The sequence below is a fragment of the Diabrotica virgifera genome, chromosome 7, assembly GCF_917563875.1.
Source record: "Diabrotica virgifera virgifera chromosome 7, PGI_DIABVI_V3a".
Lineage (NCBI taxonomy): Eukaryota > Metazoa > Arthropoda > Insecta > Coleoptera > Chrysomelidae > Diabrotica > Diabrotica virgifera.
The window spans coordinates 44527678-44547600 of record NC_065449.1 but is presented as its reverse complement, the minus strand read 5'-3'; the positions used below and the strand labels follow the sequence as shown (position 1 = coordinate 44547600).

General features: G+C 32.5%; 1 protein-coding gene across 1 annotated transcript in view; it reads right to left on the bottom strand.

Moving 5' to 3' along the window:
- Positions 1 to 19923, bottom strand: part of LOC114335204 (peptidyl-prolyl cis-trans isomerase D) — a 61776-nt gene that overhangs the window by 18216 nt on the left and 23637 nt on the right. The gene's annotated exons all lie outside the window — the stretch shown is intronic.

The window sequence follows — 19923 nt, the reverse complement described above, 5'->3', positions numbered from 1 at the left end:
CCATGTCTAGGGATTTTCCCCGAATCTAGGTCTAATTCTTGATTTATCTTTGAAATCTAGTGATTTTTAAAGTTTGGCATAATTTTTATATGTATTGCTGGCGCCACCTAGCACACAGTGATTAAAGATGTAGAATTCAGATTTAACGATACAGTTTTCTTCCTTTCATAGGTACAACCATAGATAAGGTATATATAAGTAGAATAGATAGGCAACTCTTTAATACGTAAAATTGCAATGTATACAGCGCCCTCTGTCCGGTTTAGTCATGAACTAAATGGACAATGGCGGGAATTTTAAACATTCAAATAAGCTTTGTTGCTTATTATTGTAGTAAAACAAGATTCTATAACATAATGCAAATTATAAAAATAATCGACAATTGTTTCTTACATTAGCGATTATTTCTTGTAATTTGCATTACATTATGGAGTCTTTTACTGCAATTATAAACATAGTTCATATAATAGGAAAGGTAGAAAAACAAAATTCAAAAATTAAAATATTTATTTAAAAAATTAACGGCACAATTTACAGGAAAGTACCAAAATTAAAGCTCATAATAAAATTAAAATATTTCCAGTATCTTTTTGTAACATTGCCGAGTTTATAAACACATCAATCCTGACATTAAGGCAGCGCCGAAATTAACACAAAATTTTTAAATTACATGGATGCTAACTAACCCAAAAGAATATTCCTTACTTCTCAGTCCTGTTTGGTACACAGCATTTAAACACCATTGATTCAAAAGTTTGCACACAAACTGAATATTTTACTTTATAGTAAGAGAACAAAGGTCTTTGTTATATATAGCTAATCTATAAGTAAAAAAACAATTTAATAAAATAAATCCAAACACGTGTGTAAAATGTAAAGGGTCATTTCATATCAAATCAACCAGGGGTTTGGCAGACACCCTCTCCGATTTTGATAATTTTTGGTACACTTATTTTATCCATAAAGTAGATGAAAAATCTAAATTTTCAAAATTTTTGGTCCAGTAGTTTTTTTGTTATTAATTTTTGAAAATGATAAAATTGACAAGTTTTGCCTTTACATAAGTATAGAAAAATAGGAATATCTCTAAAACTACTTATCAGAAATTCATGAGCGATACCTTGTTTAAAAGGTCTTTTAAAAACCTTTTAAATAATGTATAACATGGCACATTTTAAAATTACATTTTTTTTTCAAAAAAATTGAAAAAAGTATTTTTTATTTTTTTTCAAAAACACCATTTTTTATTTTTTTGAAAAAAATATATATTTTTTTTCAATGTTTTACTAAGACACACACCAATTTTCAAGATGGAGAAATGATGTGTTCCATATGAAAAAAAAAAATAAAACAATATTCAAACATGTAAAAAATGGTAGCTTTTTTAAGTAAAACACATAAAAGTCAAAGATACATGCTATAATATAGAAAACAATAATTTTTTATAAGTAACACAAACGCTTCTCTAAATTTCAAATAAATTAAATATTTTTTAAAGTTATTTTTCTTTCCAAAATGTGGGTGGAATCTGACATTTCCTCCTTTGTCAGTGTGTAAGTCCGACCTGTAGCGGTAATGGGTTGAACTTTTCTTAAAATCATTTTTCTTTCAATAATTAGAATATCTGATTTAGGTTTGGGGTAATAAAAGGAGGGGGCTGGCCCGTTTGGATGCAAGAAACTAACTTTAATTTCATTTGTCTCATCATTTCTGCCTATAATACAAGCCACCCACCAAGCATTGTTATACTCTACCGTTACAAATCCAGATTCAATTAGTTTAAGTTCCATTTGATTTAATTCTGACAAATCTTTCTGAATTAGTTGTTTTTGTTGATCAGAACTTAATGAATAATTTTTGGTTATGATTTGTGTTTCTGAAAAAGGAATAACCGCATGCACTTTTTGTGTCCCTTGTATTGTTTGGGCTTTAGCAAATCTTGGTTCTAATTTTTGAGTATGTTCATTATATTCTTCAGTTGAACAGTACTTAAAAGTGATTCCGTGAATATTTTCGGTGGCAAATTGAAATAATTGCTCTGGTGTTAGTATCTGATTCTCGTAAGGCCTTTGCAAACTGGCCTTAGTGGCCAATCTTTTGACTGTGCCTCCTAGACCATCACAGGCACTTTTACCATGTGATGTGGCAAAAAAATGCCACTCAGCTGTAAGACCAAAATCTTTTTCGTGGTAGGACAGATTTAAAAAATTTTTTTTGTTCTTATATTGAGCGGCACATCCGTCAGAAAAGTAGAATATTTTTGATAGATTCATAATTTCATTTTTCAATTCCGGTATCAACACAGTTAGAAATAAATGAAAAGCTATTGTATTATGTATTAAACAATCAGATATGAAAACATAATTCATATGCTTTATTTCTCCTTGCTCATTTCTGTAGTAAATCACAAATGGGTGCAGGGTGGCTTGCGAATTATTCCAATGGTACGATTGTACCTCATCTTGTAAAACAAATGAGTAATTCTCTGCAAAATCTGACGTAATGAGCGCTTCTCCATTTTTTAAATTATTTTTGGTCTCATTATAAAATTCCTTTTGAATGTTTGAAATAAATGAGTGTGTTTTTAATTTTAAAAGGTTTTCACCAAAGTCTTCAACAAAATCTTCTGTAGATTTAATCACCGTTTCCATATTGCACCAGTCAACAGAAATCCACTTTTTGTAGGAAACATTATCAATGAAGGATTCATTGAACTTTTCCATAAGATGATTTTTCAAATTTTCTATGCCAGGACATGTTAAGCATCGGTCCAAATAACAATCAATATTTGGGGGATTACACATTATTTTGGTTAAGCAAGCATAGTATCCGGATAGCTAGGTTTGTTATTTTCATTAACAATTATTTTATTCAGTTTTGAACCATTAATCATTAATTTAATGTTTTGATGAATAGTGCAAACACATACTGAGTGTGTTCCACTTTGTCCTGCTAATATGCAATTTTTTGGTTTTAACTCATAAAATTTTGTAAATCCAACTTTAACTTCAGAATTCTCTTGTTTAAATAGGGCATAAATTTCTTTTAAGTTGGCTAAAAGTAAGCGTTTTTGAACGTGTTCTTTCTGGTTTTCTTGCTTGACCACAACACAGTCTTTTTTTCCTGGCATCATACGACTTATGTCATCTCTTAAATAAAATTCTGTAACTAACTTGACTATTTCAGGGGAAACCGTTTTTCCTGGCTTTGGATTTGGGGTGGACAGAATCCCTTTTTCTTTTACCATCTGCTTAACAGCCCTTGCCATATACTGACTGACTCCGAATTCTTTCACTATTTTTGATCTACTCCAACTAATAGGCAGGCAGGATAGCAAATGCATTTTCTCGCTCCTTTTTGTAAGTTCCCTAAATTTCTTCTTTAATTGCTGTACCATCTCGCATTCATGTTCTTTTACAGCTTCAACAGGTGGCTCTTCAGTTTCAGCTCGTCTTTCCTCTCTTAATTTTTTCTCAATAACAGTTTTAACCTTTTCCGCTTTCTGCATTGTCAATCTTTTCTTTTTAATTGGTGATTCTCCTAAAAGCTCAAGTGATTGGTTAAGTAGCTCTAAAGACAGGTCTGGTCCAACCTTAGGTTCGGCTTTAAAATTGGGGGATGGATTTTCTGTTCAAGGTCTGAAAAAAAAAGAACTGAATAAGTGTTAAAGTTACAAAAAAATTATAAAATAAATAAAAAATATTTTTTTAATATAAATAAATAAAGTTCATGTCTATATAATAAAAAAATCCAATGTAGATGTTTACTTTTGTAAAAAAAATAATAAATTAAAACTTACCCGGCTTCAGCAGATTCAGCATTTTTCAAAGTCTTCATGTACTTTAGCCTACACCCATCACAAATCTTCATTCCTTTTTTTATGTCGACGCGATTGCACATGGCTTCAGTAACATTTCTAAGTTTTCCTGAATGTTTTCCAGTTTTAAATGGATCACAACACTTAGTTGAATGCTTGTACAATTCTTTTGCCTGGTTTTCAGACATTGTTTTGCCGTAACCCCTAAATCACTATTTTTCAAAAAACAACACTTGCAATTTTTTTACAGTTTTAAACACGTACTCTTACACCACAATAGATACGCCAACGTCTATTTGTTGAGCTCAAATAAATTAAAAATGAGTTTACCCCTGTGCTTCTTTTATGCAGGATTTTTCCTGCAAAAACATGCATTCTAATTTATTTCTAAGACTGACCAATCAGGGAAATTGAGGTGTGGCCTAGCTAAAACGTGAACATGCAAGTTTTTGTATCTAGTTTAAAAAGTGGTTCATAGAAACAAAATAAGTTTTACAAAAACCAAGAGAAACCAAATTAGCTTTAATAAAAAGTTAATTTTTTAAGGTAAAGTCATGTGTATTGAAAACTTTATTTATTTTTTGTACCTAAACCCATGATTTCTCCATCTTAAAATTTGGTCAGTATCTCACTAAAATATTGGCAAAAAATATATATTTTTTTGAAAAAAAATAAAAATGGTGTTTTTGAAAAAAATAAAAAAAAAATTTTTCAAAATTTTTTTCAATTTTTTTATTTTGAAAATGTGTCATGTGACACATCGTTTGAAAGGCCTTTAAAAGACCTTTTTAACAAGGTATCGCTCATGCATATCCAATAAGTAGTTTTACAGATATTCCTATTTTTCTATACCTATGTAAGAGCAAAATTTGGTAATTTTGTAATTTTCAAAAATTAATTACAAAAAAACTACTGGACCAAAAAATTTGAAAATTCAGATTTTTCATCTACTTTATAAGTAGAATAAGTGTACCAAAAATTATCAAAATCGGGAAGATGAAAATCCAAAGTCACCATTTTATTGGTTGATTTCATATGAAATGACCCTAAACAAACAACGATGTCATCAGATCAGATGCCATTGACAAGACAAAATAAAATGACATTTCTGCACAGCGTTGCCACATTTTATTTAGAAAATCTACTGTAAGTCTGTAAGTTTAGCTAAAATCTACTAAATCAAAAACTAAAATATACTATAAAACTTTATTAACGTATTTGTATATAATTTAGGACTTTTTATAATAAAAACAACAGCTGACTAACTAGAAATTAATATTATATGAATATTTGTAAAAAAACCAAACTTTTTTAGATTTTAACTGGGAAAAAACTATAATTAATTTTTATTAGTTTCATATTTAATATTTGCATATAATATTTTGTCATCCACTGATTTCTGCATGTCAGGATCAAATTCTTCACACAATTCTTTCGCATTTTACATTGGAAACACGTAAACACAACATTTTTTGTTTTGCAAAGTTAGATATTTTAGTTTTCCATCGTTAGCTTCTAATAGGCTAACCGAATGCCATAACTCTTCAATAACACCTGATATACTGCTTGCACTGCTACTTGAAATCTGCAAGTTTGTTGAAACTGCACCAGAATCCAGTTTCATTTCTCTGTAAAGGCCGTGTCCCACCATCAAATAATTTGATCAAACTGGTTTGAGCAAACTGAAAGTGACAGTTAGTGACGTCACATCCTGAGTGTTCATTGTGAAAAAAAATTTTAATTTTAAATAAAGTACAAACAAGTTAGACAACTCAATTCAAAAAATTTGATCAAACTAGACTGATAGTGAGAGCACAGATTTTAGAATTTCAAAAAACTGCAATTGTGACGTCACTTTGACGTACTTCCCGAGTTTGCTCAAACTGTTTGATCAAATTATTTGATGGTGAGACGCGGCCTTTAAATAGGGCTTTTCATTCACAGTCATTTGTTTCGAGCTTTTGTCATATTTTGTATAATCCGTGTATATTAATATTATACACAGATCATATAACATATGACAGAAGCTCGAAACAAATGACAATCGATGAAAAGCCCTATTCATCATCTACGTTCTGAATCTTATTTTCGGTAATGACATTGGGAAATTGTAACAAAATGTCTGAAAACTAATTTAGAAATGGGGTAAATACTATAAAAAGCAAATTTTATTTCAACCATAACAAAATGTTGAAATATACCAAAAATTTACTAAAAAATATTGCCTATATACTAGAATTTTTTAAAGAATATCAAAAATCTACCAAAAAAGTAGAAATCTACTAAATGTGGCAACGCTGTTGCAGTTTCTGCAGATGCGATGACATGCGCATTTGGAAAAGTCTTTAGTGGCGCCACCTTTCCAGTTTAGTCAAGAATTAAAGAGAATGAACCGTAATTGCCATTAAGGATAACAGTGCATGGGTACAACACTGGGTAAAGTGCAGAGACATGTTAAGGATAGCCCGGGCTAGTCATATGCCACTCAATGCAACGAGGTGTAACGCCGACATAGGATTGAGTGGTCTAGCCATCTTTGTCTGTCACATGCGCGGGATCGCTTGGTTAAAAGAGATAGATATACCACCGATCGACTGTTTCCATGCTGTTTCCGCGTTACATTTTTTTGGTGAGTATGCCTTGTCTACGCTTAATATGTCAATGGTAAATTGTCAAGGACAGTCCAAAAAAAGAATAAGAAGAATATAGAGGTTATTTGACAGCTGACAAATGACAACTTCTTCTTTTTCGTGATTTAACTGGGTAAATTGTCAATGACATTGCCCCAAAAAAGAAGAAGAATGACGTCATATAATATTAAATTGACAGCTGACAAATGACAATGTCTTGTTTTTGTTCTATCACACACGGAATAGCAAACAATTTTTTGTTCCGTGCTTGGAAACTGAACTAGGGGTTTCTAGGGGAATTTGAAGCTCCCGTATAGGGAGATTAAGAAATTTCATCTGGCAATTCTGCACCACCATCGGCTGACCAAGGTTTCTGCTTTTCAGCGTCTTCAGAGCCGCCTGTGGTGTATCCCGAAGAGAACTGAATCCAAGCTGTCGAAGTATGCATATAAATAAAATATTAAATGCGTACGGACGCGTTAGCGACATCTATCTAGAGACAAAGAAAATTCTCTATACGTCGGAGTGCAGAATACTTGATAACAGTGGCGGTTTCTCCATAAGTGCACATGTGCACGTGAACCCCCAAAATTATTTTCACACAAACCTTCATATCTAAAATTTATCATTATATAAATAACATTTTAATCTAGAACTACAGTAATTTAAATCACAAATCCAAGGAGTTTATAAGTAATAGGTAATATTTAATTATTTTTATTCTATTTCGAAGAGGAAACTTCACGAATGCGAGGCCTTAGACAGAACCTCTCGTTCACCGCTCTTACGGTGGCTCCTATCCCAATGACTTATCATAGGGCAAAATAAAACTCACCACACACCCCGCTTCCTGCTATAGCCCACAAGTTTAGATGGCCACAAGTGCACAAGTTGACTGTGATCTTATGGTGATTTTAACGTGCATGGCGCACATGCTTTTGTGAAGTTCGAATTTCGGAACAAAATTAAGAATGGAGGGATTTGTGGATGTGAATGTTAGCGTGGAATATTTAACATCAATTAAATTTTCTTTATTATATTTAGAAGAACAATTAAAAATATCTAAACCAAATTTGTTAATTACGAATGTACCAAAGTGCAAAGGTCGGGATTATAAATGATCATTTAACATGGAGATTTGTGAAAAAACTTACTGATTGTGTAGGTGCTACTATAAATACTTTTTACCGCTTTCCGTGTTTCCTACATATTTAGAGAAGAGGAATCATAAAGAACAAAATAGAAGATCCGATTTTAACTATCCGGGGGAGTCCACTTAAGTAATTTTTGATTGAAAATAATTTACAAGACGATTTTTCTGAAATATTTTGAATTCTTCATTTACTTGTTACGATGCCAGTGACAACTGCAGAAGCAGAACGATGTTTCTCTGCATTGAAACGTATCAAAACCAAACTTTTCTTAGAATGGCTATGTGCTAGGATCGACTAACAGCACTCGCAATGTTTTCAATAAAAAAAAATGATTTAAGAAAGGATCCCGCAACACTCTTTATAGAAAAGTGGTCCCCACGTGTAGATTAAAAAAGTCCATGGGACCTGGGTCTGAATAACTACTATTCTCGGGCTACAGCTTTCTGAAGTTATTGGATTCGAGTGCTCGATTTACGTTAAGTGCACTAATTCACGGTCAAGTGAAATATTTATTATTGGAAGAAGACAGACTCATTTTCTACATGCGTACTTACGTGTTGTATATGAATTCATGGTCAAAACTAGATGCATTGTAATTTAGTCTTAAGAAAACCTCCGAAAAGTCCTCAGAAAACTAAAGAAGTGCGATATAAAATGTGCTACTAGAGCGATATAAGAATGATCATGTTTTCATGAATGCTTCACAGATATGCAATACCAGCAAAGCTGCAGTTCCACATTATCTTTAGAATACTACTGAACATTGGCGGATCTAGGGGGGAATGAGATAATTCCACCCGTAACATGCTCCAGAAATAAAGAAAACATTTAACGAGAATGAACGGGATGAAGCCGTCAAAACACATTTATAACCAAAGACCGGATGGTGTGAGGAATAGACGTAGGCCCAGAGTACCATTTAAGGGCCAGGTGGAAGACGAGATACGGGTGTTAAGAGGATGGGTACGTATTTTCGGCTGCAATGCTATTCAAATGGGGATTCATTTTTTTCGAATCCTGAGAAAACTAATAAGTATTTTTGAAAAATTTAAACGCAGAATGAAAGATTACGTTATTAGCGATGGCCGAAAGTCCCTGAGAACTTCTATGTTTGTTACAAGGGTGAAAAGCTAAGAGAAAATTTAGTGTGATTTTTAATTTCAAATATCTCATTCAAAATAAACTTTTTATTTATTCTAAGAGACTTTCGACCCTCGGTAATAATTTATTCTTTCATTCTGCGTTTAAATTTTTCAAAAATATTTTTTTAATTTTTTTCAAGATTCAAAAAAAATGAACACAATGTCCGTGGTAATATTTTCCAAATCTATCTTTGTCTTACAACGCACTCAGTCGAATAGAATATTGTCAGCACATTGTCAGTCAGACAGTGACGTGACAATCAGTAACAATTTTAAATATTTGACATGGCATCGAGAATATTTTGAGTTGTTGATTAAATAATGTTGATCATCATTCTCTTTGCCTTATCCCTATGCGGGGTCGGCTTCCCTAATTGCATTTCTCCACACAATTCTATCTTGGGTCATATCAATGTTAATCCCCTTTACCAACATGTCCTGCTTTATCGCCTCCCCCCAGGTTTTCTTTGGTCTTCCTCTCCTACTCCTTCCAGGAATCTGCACTTCAGCTATTCTTCGTATTGGGTGATTAACGTCTCGACGTTGAACATGACCAAACCATCTTAACCTATGCTTTCTCATTTTGGCATCAATTGGTGCCACACCTAGACTTCCCCTAATATACTCATTTCTAATTTTATCCTTCTTTGTCACTCCACTCATCCATCTAAGCATTCTCATTTCCGCCACATGCATTCGTTGTTCCTCTTTCTTTTTCACTGCCCAACTTTCAGTTCCGTACATCATAGCCGGTCTTATGGCTGTTTTATAGAATTTTCCCTTCAGCTTCATTGGAATTTTTCTGTCACACAACACACCACTCGCTTCTTTCCACTTCATCCATCCAGCTCTAATTCTACTGCATGCATCTCCATCTATTTCTCCATTACTCTGTAATACCGATCCTAGGTACTTAAAACTATTGCTTTTCACAATCATTTCACCATCCAAAGATACCATTTTATTTGTAGTAGCTCCATCTTTAAATGAACATTCCAAATACTGTTTTTGTCCTACTAAGTTTTAAACCTTTTTCCTCCAGAGCTTGTCTCCACTGTTCCAGTTTTTGTTCTAAGTCTCTTTCACTATTTCCTACTAACACGACATCATCAGCATACATTAAGCACCATGGAATGTTACCCTGTAGTTTCGCTGTTATCTGGTCCAAAACTAATGAGAATAAATACGGACTAAGCACAGAGCCTTGGTGCAATCCTACTTTCACATGAAATTTATCAGTCTCTCCCACACCTGTCCTGACACTAGTCGTTACTCCCTCATACATATCCCTCACAATCTTTACATATTCACCAGGGACTCCTTTCTTATTGAGTGCCCACCACAGAATCTCTCGAGGAACTCTATCATATGCTTTCTCAGGATCAATGAATACCATATGAGCGTTTGTTTCTTTACTCCTGTATTTTTCCATCAACTGCCTTATAATGAAAATTGCATCTGTTGTTGATCTACCCTGCATAAAGCCAAATTGATTCTCGGATATTTCGGTCTCTTCACGTATCCCTCTATCAATTACTCTTTCCCATATTTTCATGGTGTGGCTAAGCAGTTTTATAGCCCTGTAGTTTGTACATTGTTGTATATCTCCCTTGTTTTTGTAAACAGGTACCAGTATACTGCTTCTCCATTCGTCTGACATTTGTCCGACTTCCATAATTCTATTAAATAGACCTGCTACCCACCTTGTTCCTGTCTCTCCCAAGGCTCTCCATACTTCCCCAGGAATATCATCTGGTCCTACCGCTTTTCCTTTCTTTATTTTTTGAAGCGCTTGAGCCACTTCCTCGTTGGTTATTTTGGTGACCATTGCTGCTACTGTCTCCGTTGACTCTACCGGCTGTCTGTCAAATTCTTCATTTAATAAGCTGTCAAAGTACTTTCTCCATCTCTTTTTAATATTAAATAATGTTGATATATAGTGCATTTGATAGATAATTGATTTAAGACGTGAACTTAATAAAAAGTTATTTATTGTGTATTATTTGTGGAAGATCCAAGCAGAGAATACATCAGGATAATATATTCTGTGATCCAAGTATTTTGTTGTTAAAGATGTTCAAAATTGTAAGCGTTCCATAGTAACAATATATTATTAAAAAATCCCTTTAACCCTTTTCTTCTTCTCTCGATTGAGTATTAGTTTTTGTTGTACATACTTATAAATTATTATAATCACTGAATACATAGTTAGTGAAAAAATTATCATATTTATTAACTGAATTAATAATTTGCAATTATACAAATAACTGTTATCCAAGAACATTCAAAAGCCATCTCTTTAAAGTTAATCATGACATTGTCAAGTAGAATGACGTTCTAGTAATGTTTACATATCCATACCAGTGAGAATTTTACTACACGTAATTTGCCGTGTAAAGACAGAAAAAGTAGGGATAGCCGTAAAATATTTGCGAATTATGTACAGATGGTCTTAAGAGTACGAAATTGGAAAACAAAGGCAAATGATAGGAAGGAATGGAAGCTGATTCTTGAACAGACCGAGGACCACCAGGAGTTCTAGAGCCTGTGATGATGAACTTTTTAATACAAAATATTGTACAATGGAAGGTGCTATAGCTGAAGATGCTCAACAATTATTACAGAGGATATTAATTCCCAATGTTGTACAAGCTAGAGTTGAGACTGATAATCTGATTAGAAGAAATGGTCAATGGAGAAGGCTTCATAATCATGATTTTGCCAACTTTCCTGTTTTCGACTTGGAATACCTAAAAGACCTTACGACTGAGATATATCAAATTAAACTGACACCGTCTTACATACAAGATAAAATAATTAGAGACAATGACGAAGAGTTTCAAATTGATGAGAATATGGATAAACCGGGATTTATAAGAGTTTGAATATTTTCTAGGTTTCGGCAAGCTATAAAACACCAAATATTAATTTCCTACACGGTTGATGAAGAAGAGCCTGCAGAAGAACCGATTAGAGGGTACTACTGTTGTATCTGTTAATGTGGTGCGAGAACTGTGGGTATTTGTGCTCATATAACCAGTGTGTTATGAATTTTAGGCTCTGCAAGACATCAAGCCAATGTTAAGTATCCTGATAGGTCGTTAGTTAACACGAAATATGATGCATCTAACCGAAATCAACAAAAATTTAACGTACAGATAGTCGAAGATGACTTAAACCCGATTTTTCCATAGACAATTATAATTATTAATATTTAGCGTTTATTGACTACCAGGTACTTTGTTTTTTTTTCGTATTGAGATCAAGTTAATGTTCTCTACTTGTCTTATATCTGATATGCGGGACAAGTTTCATGTCAGCTAATGTATTTTTATGTTTCGACAACTTTTTCTTTAGTTCTGGACCGTGTTACGGGGGGAATTCCCCCATTCCCCCTAGATCCGCCACTGTTCAGTAGTATTCTAAAGATAAGATGGAACGCCAGCTTTGCTGGTATTGCATAACTGTGAAGCATTCATGAAAACATGATAACTGTTATATTGCTCTAGTAGCACATTTTATATCGCACTTCTTTAGTTTTCTGAGGATTTTCGGAGGTTTTCTGAAGACTAAAATACGATGCATCTATTTTTGACCACAAATTCATATAAAAGACGCAAGTATGCATGAAGAAAATGAGTGTCTCTTCTTCCAATAATAAATATTTTCGTTCACTTGACCGTGAATTAGTGCACTTAACGTAAACCGAGCACTCGAATCCAATAACTTCAGAAGGCTGTAGCTCGAGAATAGTAGTTATTCAGACATTCAGACCCTGGTCCTATAGACTTTTTTAATCTACACATCGAGAAGTATCATTAACCAAACTTTCGTCAAATTTGACCGGGACCACTTTTCCATAAGGAGTGTTGCGGGGTCCTTTCAAATTTTACTGAATTGGTTATTGAAGAATTTATCTAAAAAATAACAGACGACTTGTCTTGAAGACTTGAATTTATCTAAGTCAATAAAATACATTATTTATTGTAATTTTTTAAAAAGGTCCTTTGATTTTTACAATTTGACGACACTCAAAAAATTTTACCTAGGGAAATAGGGCCTCAAGGACTTTTTATATCTATATTATGTGTGCACCCCCAATACTTTACACCAGGTGGCGCCCCTGCTTAATAACTATCTGGGCCCTGATTCTAAATCAAATTTCGACCAAAAACAAGTCGCTTTCAATATGGCGACTGTCGAAATTATTTGACACGGAGATGAATGAATGGCCAAAAGCGAGGTTAGGTTTAGTTTAGATGTGTTTTGTTTATTTCTTGCAAGGAAAACTAAATCAAAAGGTATTATAATATAGCTGGGTTTAATTGAAATTTGCTTGTTTTGAGGAATTAGATAGAATAGTATTAAATTAGAAATATAATAATTGAGAATGTCCACAACATGAATCATCAACTCAATGAAAGATGTGAGGTAATAATCTGGGAAAATTAGTAAAAAACAAGGAAAATTAATTACCAGCTATTTTATTGCTGGACATGCTGAAATCAAATCTTAAGATTTCCTATATTAGTAATATAGCTGTGCAAAGTCCACAGAAAGTGTGCTATTTTGTTTATAAACAAATTAGCGCTCCGAAATCTTTTTTTTTATTATTGCTCTATAACTCCGAAAATTTTAACTTTAAACCAAAACACTCACATAAAAATTGACAGTAATTTAATTCTGCACATTGATAATTTATTCCAATTTCCTTCGACGGAAATTTTCTTCGGAAAATTCGGGTTTTCCAAACAAAATCTTTAATTTTCAACTAAAATTTGAGGGAAGTAATTATTTATCAATAATTAAATAATTTGGTGACAGTGACATAAATCTTTTTTGTTATGAGTGTCTTGAAGATATGAAAATTTGTATGTACAAAGAGGACCGGAATTAAAAGGTATCTAATGGTTCAAAGATTAAAATCCTGTTGTTTATAACTCTGTCGCAAATGCCGGTCAAATTTGACCGGTTATACCTGGAATCACTCCTCGCAATTCAATTTGTTTTTCTTCGAAAAGGACACAGAAGCCGTGCTCTTTTCAACAGCGTTAACTTAATTTAATTTAATCTAATATTTTCTGAGGGGTTCTATTTGTTTATAAGCCAAAAAATTGTTTCTTTATAACATTCCTGAGACCGCTCAAATGGTCCAATTTCAATCCTGTAAGGTACGTTGAATAGGTATAGTGCTTTTTTATATGAAAATCATAGTTATTCTGGTGTATCATAATCTTTCTGGTTATTATTTCGACCGAAATTTTTTAATTAATATTTTAATTATTGCTAAACTATTGGTTAGATTGTCGCCGGTCTCCTGATATACAGAGAGGGGCTAAATTATGGAATAAATTCATTTTCTCTAAAATGGACGATTTTAGAGAAAAATCCCGAAACAGGTCGATTTTTATTTTTAAATTAAATTTCTTGGCATATATTTCAAACTAGTGACGTCATCCATCCGAGCGTGATGACGTACTTATTTTTTTTAAATAGGAATATGGGTTCGTGTTGTAGCTCATTTACAAAGGCGTTCAATTCTCTATTCAGTATTATAAACATTAATATCAATATTTATACAGGGAGGCCAAAAAAAATTTTGAATTAAATTAATTGACGCAAGAAGAAGAATGCATGTAATTTATTTAACTCAAAATACATTCTATTGCTGTCAGAAAATAGAAAAAAATGTTTATTTTGCAAATAAACATTGCTTTTAGCTTAAATTAAAAGTTCAAACTGCCAATAGGTAGGAGGGAGGCTGTTTGTGATTTAATTTAAGCGAAAAGAAATGTTTATTTGTGAAATAAACCTTTTTTTCTATTTTCTGACAGCAGTACAATGTATTTTGAGTTAAATAAATTACATACATTCTTCTTTTTGCGCCAATTAATTTAATTCAAAATTTTTTTTTGGCAACCCTGTATAAACACCTAATGATATTAATGTTTATATTACTGAATAGAGAATTAAACGCCCTTTCAAATGACCTACCACACGACCCCTATTCCCATTAACAAAATTATCGATTACGTCATCACGCTCAGATGGATGACGTCACTAGTATGAAATATATGCCAAAAAATTGTAATTTAAAAATAAAAATCGACCTGTTTCGGGATTTTGCTCCAAAATCGTCCGTTTTAAAGAAATGAATTTATTCCATAATTTAGCCCCTCTGTATAATCTACTATAATAAATCTTTCATGTCTTCAATTATTTAATTATTGATAAATAATTAGGTACTTCCCTAAAATTTTAATTGAAAATGGCAGATTTTTTGGGAAAACTCGGATTTTCTGAGTAAAATTTTTGTTGAAGGAAATCGGAAAAAAAATAACTTTGTGCAGAACTAAATTACGGTGAATTTTTATTTGAGTGTTTTTGGCTCAAAGGAAAAATTATAGGAGTTACAGACCACTAATTGAAAAAAAAAGAAGATTTAGGAGTGCTAATTTGTTTATAAATAAAATAACACACTTTCTGCGGACTTGTCATACCCCATATTACTAATATATGCAATCTTAAGATTCGATTTTAGCAATAAAATAGCTGGTAAATAATTTTTCCCAAAAATGGTATTATTTCGATAATTTTCCCAGACTATCAACAAAATCCAAGAAACCGAAGCGCCAACCCAAATTCTGAGCAGTCTCAACATGATAAGGTTAATATCCCCAGTTGCTGTCATGGCGGTGTCGAAATGAAATTGCGACTGTCGAAATGAATTAGAATCAGGGGCCTGTTCGTAATAATTGTCTGTCGGCACAGGCCGATAAATAGCGGACATAAGAGGTGTAAGGTTCCTGTTTTCTTTGAGAAAAATTTCTCACTTGTGTTGAAAATTTTTCTGATGGGTGAAAGGAGTGTGTAACGTTACAAACGTCACATCTTTGCTATTTTATTTTTAAATAATTATTTTACTTTATTAATATAAAGAAACGGATAGAAAAGGAGTGGCAAGATTCCGAAGAACAAAGTGGATTTAGGGCAGGTAGATCATGCACAGATAACATTTTCTGCATAAGGCAACTACTAGAAAAACGTTCTGCTAGAGAAATCTAGAAACTCACATGGTATTTGTAGACTTAAAAAAAGCTTACGATACCGTTCCCAGAGAAAAAATGTTTGAGGTATTACAACAAACCACTTTAAATAGAAAATACATCCAAACAATAAAAGATCTCTATGCTAATGCAACAACAGCAATTAAAATTGGAACGAAACTTTCAAATACCTTTGAAACTTCGAAAGGCCTTTTGCAGGGATGCTGTCTGTCGCCCACTTTATTTAAAATTTACCTTACAAATGTGTTAAAATATTGGACTAGGAAATGCCAAACAATGGGGATACCAGTAGAAGATTCTTATTTGTATACGTTGCTATTTGCTGACGACCAAGTTGTGATTGCTGCTGATAAAGATGACGCCAGTTACATGATTAGAAAATTGAAAGAGGAGTACCGAAAATGGGGTTTGGAAATGAGCATGGAGAAAACTGAATACCTTGTAGTCGGAGGTGATACTGAAGACTTAGAATTAGAAGGGGAATACATAAAAGGATGTGATGAATTTAAATATCTAGGTTCTATTTTTGACAATAACTCCACATGCGATCAAGACATAGAATATCGAATAAGTCAAGGAAGAAAAGCTATAAAACAGCTGAATGGCATTTGGTGGAGTACAGGACAACAAAATCAGACAAAGAAAAAGATCTACCAAACTATCGTGGAAGGAATTGTCCTGTACAACTCGGAAGTGTGGGAAGTAAAAGACCAATAAAATAAAAGACTTCAAGCTTAATGGACGCGCTTAGAAGAAGCTGCAGAATATCTAAACTGCTGCATATCCCAAACGAAGAAATAAAAGAAAGAATGGAAGTAGAAAAGGATATTATAGACAGAATAGAACAAAAAAGATTAATATGGTACGGGCATGTCCAGAGAATGGGACCAAAAAGATGGCCCAAGAAAATGATCCAGTATGCACCACCAGAGAAAAGAAAAAGAGGCAGACCGAAGAGAACATAGATACAAGATGTAGAGAAAGCAATGAACAGTAGACAACTCAATGAGGAAGATATTCGTGACCGAAAAGCATGGCGAATAGGATGCAGGAAACGGCGGATGCTGTAGAACACCCGATATATATATTTTACTTTATTTTCTTTAATATTTCATAAACTTGTGTTCGAAATTTTTCTGATGGGTAAGAGGAGTGTGTAATTTACAAACGTCACATCTTTGCTATTTTATTTTTAAATAATTATTTTACTCTATTTTCTTTAATATTTCATTAATAATTATCTTATGTATTTGTTTTAACTTGTTTTTTCGTTAAAAACCTGTTTGGCGCCCTCTTTTGTTATCTTCTATTTACTATCTCTCTTTTCATTTAAATCATCAACTGAACATACTGAACGAACTTCATATATTCTTACTCTGTAAGTATCTGTCTTTTAATACGGAACATGGTTGTCGATCTCCTCATACTTTGCGCTGTCATGTCAATGAGAGTAGAATTAGTAATGGAGGGAAAAAATTAATAAAATTATAAAAGCCAATTACAGGCTGGTACCAGCTATTTATTTCCAAATCAAATCATCTCTTGAGGTAAGAATCTTATCATATTAATTACAATTATTATATTCCTACATTCATACCTAGCTTTTTATAATAGTTTTTACAGTATTTTTTATACCTAACCTCCCATCTTCTAAAAGCATGTGTTCTGATATTTATTTTCATCTGTTAATATGCGTTTAGTAATCAAATTTTAACTAGTAATAATCAATTTTAATTCCATTTAATTTACCCCTTGCCATCTGCTACTTTTTGAATACTTTTTGGCAAGGTGCTTTTTCTTTCTTCTTGATGTCAAACTTATACACGTTTTGTATTCTAGTTTTTGGGAATAAATCAATGTTCTCCCTTCGGGGGACACCAGCTTTCATCAACGGTGATGCAACTTTAAAGGCACGACAACAAGATGCATCGAACAGACAGCAGCACCCGACATCATTAGTTGCAGTGACCTAGGGCCAAAACATCTGCCCAGGTCTACAAGTCTACAGCTGTACAATCCGACATCAAGATCTACCATCGAATATTAAAATCCATAAGTATAATCTAGAATTGTTAGTTTTTGGCAAGAATTTGAATATATTTGTTAATGCATTTAATAAGTCACATTTTCATTACATCTTTATTGAACAATAAACATGATTGGTTAAAATATTGTTTTGTTTGCTTCCATTCTGAATTTTCAGAGTTCATATCTAAGATTAGGACAAGACGAACACACACCTTGAGAGACTGAGCTAAGCTAGGGTGAGCGATAGCTATCTTAGTTGGTTGAAATACCATTCGAAAATAAGTAAATCTGTACCGTAGAGGTAAAGGGTAGTAACTCCATTTTTTTTTTCTAATTTGGACTTAATACTTTTGCTAAGCGTAACATGTTCCAATTTTATTTGTGGCAAAAGATGGTATGCGAAGTATTACTGGTGGCCTATATATTCTTATAAGAAAAAGTAGTATATCCTTTGGAGAACGAGGTAAAGCGTGGTAACTCCATCAGCTGTCGGATTTGTTTATCGGGCGCGCTATTTCGCGCGAGGTAAACAGCAGTATATCCATACAAGTGTTAGTCTCTTTGACTGACAGAGAGTTTTACTTGATAGATTGTTGACAGTAACAAAAAATAAAAGCAACTGCGACCAATCTTTCACAACAGTTACCACTACGTTATGAAAAACCCGAAAGGTATAACACAAAAGAAAAAGGATCATATACTAATCCTTTTACAGTGGATACCCAGTCAGTTTCATGAGTTTTATAGAAATTTACTTGTTACCAAAAAAATGTTAATGACAGTGATGATGACTAAACGTTTTTTATCATTTTTGTGTTTTTATTTGCGCTTATGTGGGCACTTACTATTTTGTACACTTTTTTGTCTGCTGGTATATGCCGAGGCAAAAGACCTTAAGTCACAATATTATCCAATATAGGGGAGTGCATATAGATTTTCACTTCGGAAAATCAAACAAGATAGAACTTTTTGTAATATCATTAAGAAATGTTTAATAAACAACATATCAAAAAGTTCTACTCGAGAAGTGGGTGCTTCATTTTTTATTAAACAAATGAACTACGAAATTGGAAGTTTTTTTACATAAATCCGAAAATACAAATTTTAGAAAAAAACTGACTTGACCATTGAAAAATTCAGAAAATTTTACAAAAAAAACCTTATATAAATAATTTTCTAAAATTAAATCTGTATATTCTATAATTTTTTATTTATAACGCTAAAGTCACCCTTCTCACAAACTTTGGCGCACTGTAAACTAGCGTACGGCGAAGTTCACGGTTGAGTTATTTTAATGTAATTCTTTAACTAATGGATCAAATGAAATTTTACAAATTGAACATGAAAGAAGAATAATTAAGCTATCTTATGGTTATAATAAAAAGAAATAAAATGTATGGGCATAAGTACGGTGTGGGCGGAAAGTGAGACTTACATGAATTTTGTTTAAAAATGATTTAAACATGTGTAACTAATACAATTTTTCTTATAAAACTCTCAATTTTGCACAACTTACCTTTCAAGCATCTTGCTAAATGACGTTTTATTCAAAAAAAAAAAATCTCAAAAATTTAATTCAAATGATACGATGTCTCAAAAAATGTAATTTTTGAAATCTTTGTAGTTTTATAGAATTACCACCACTTTAAGACGGTATTACTCAAATTTGAACAGATCTATTACAGTTTTATAAGTGCTTTTTTAAAGCTTAGGATATAATCTTTAAAATGCACTAAATTATTTTACTTTAGAAATGAAATAAACTATTTCTTTTTGAGAAAATTAAGAAGGATAACAAAAATGTAATACAAAAACCGAAAATTACCAGCTAAAAAAATGTTTATACAAAGTGATCAACACTTTTTTCTGTAAAACTTACCTATAATACATTTAATAATAAGCTTCAACAATAATAAATGTTCAAAAAAAATGTTTTTAGCTCTTATACAGTATGTCTGCGTAACTTGGAACCTATTGATAACTTTTTTATTATCAGTTTTACGAAAAAAAGGTATTCTTTATAAAATACTCTGCATCGTATATAATCTAAGATGCAATCATCAAATATCAAATTTAATTAACTTT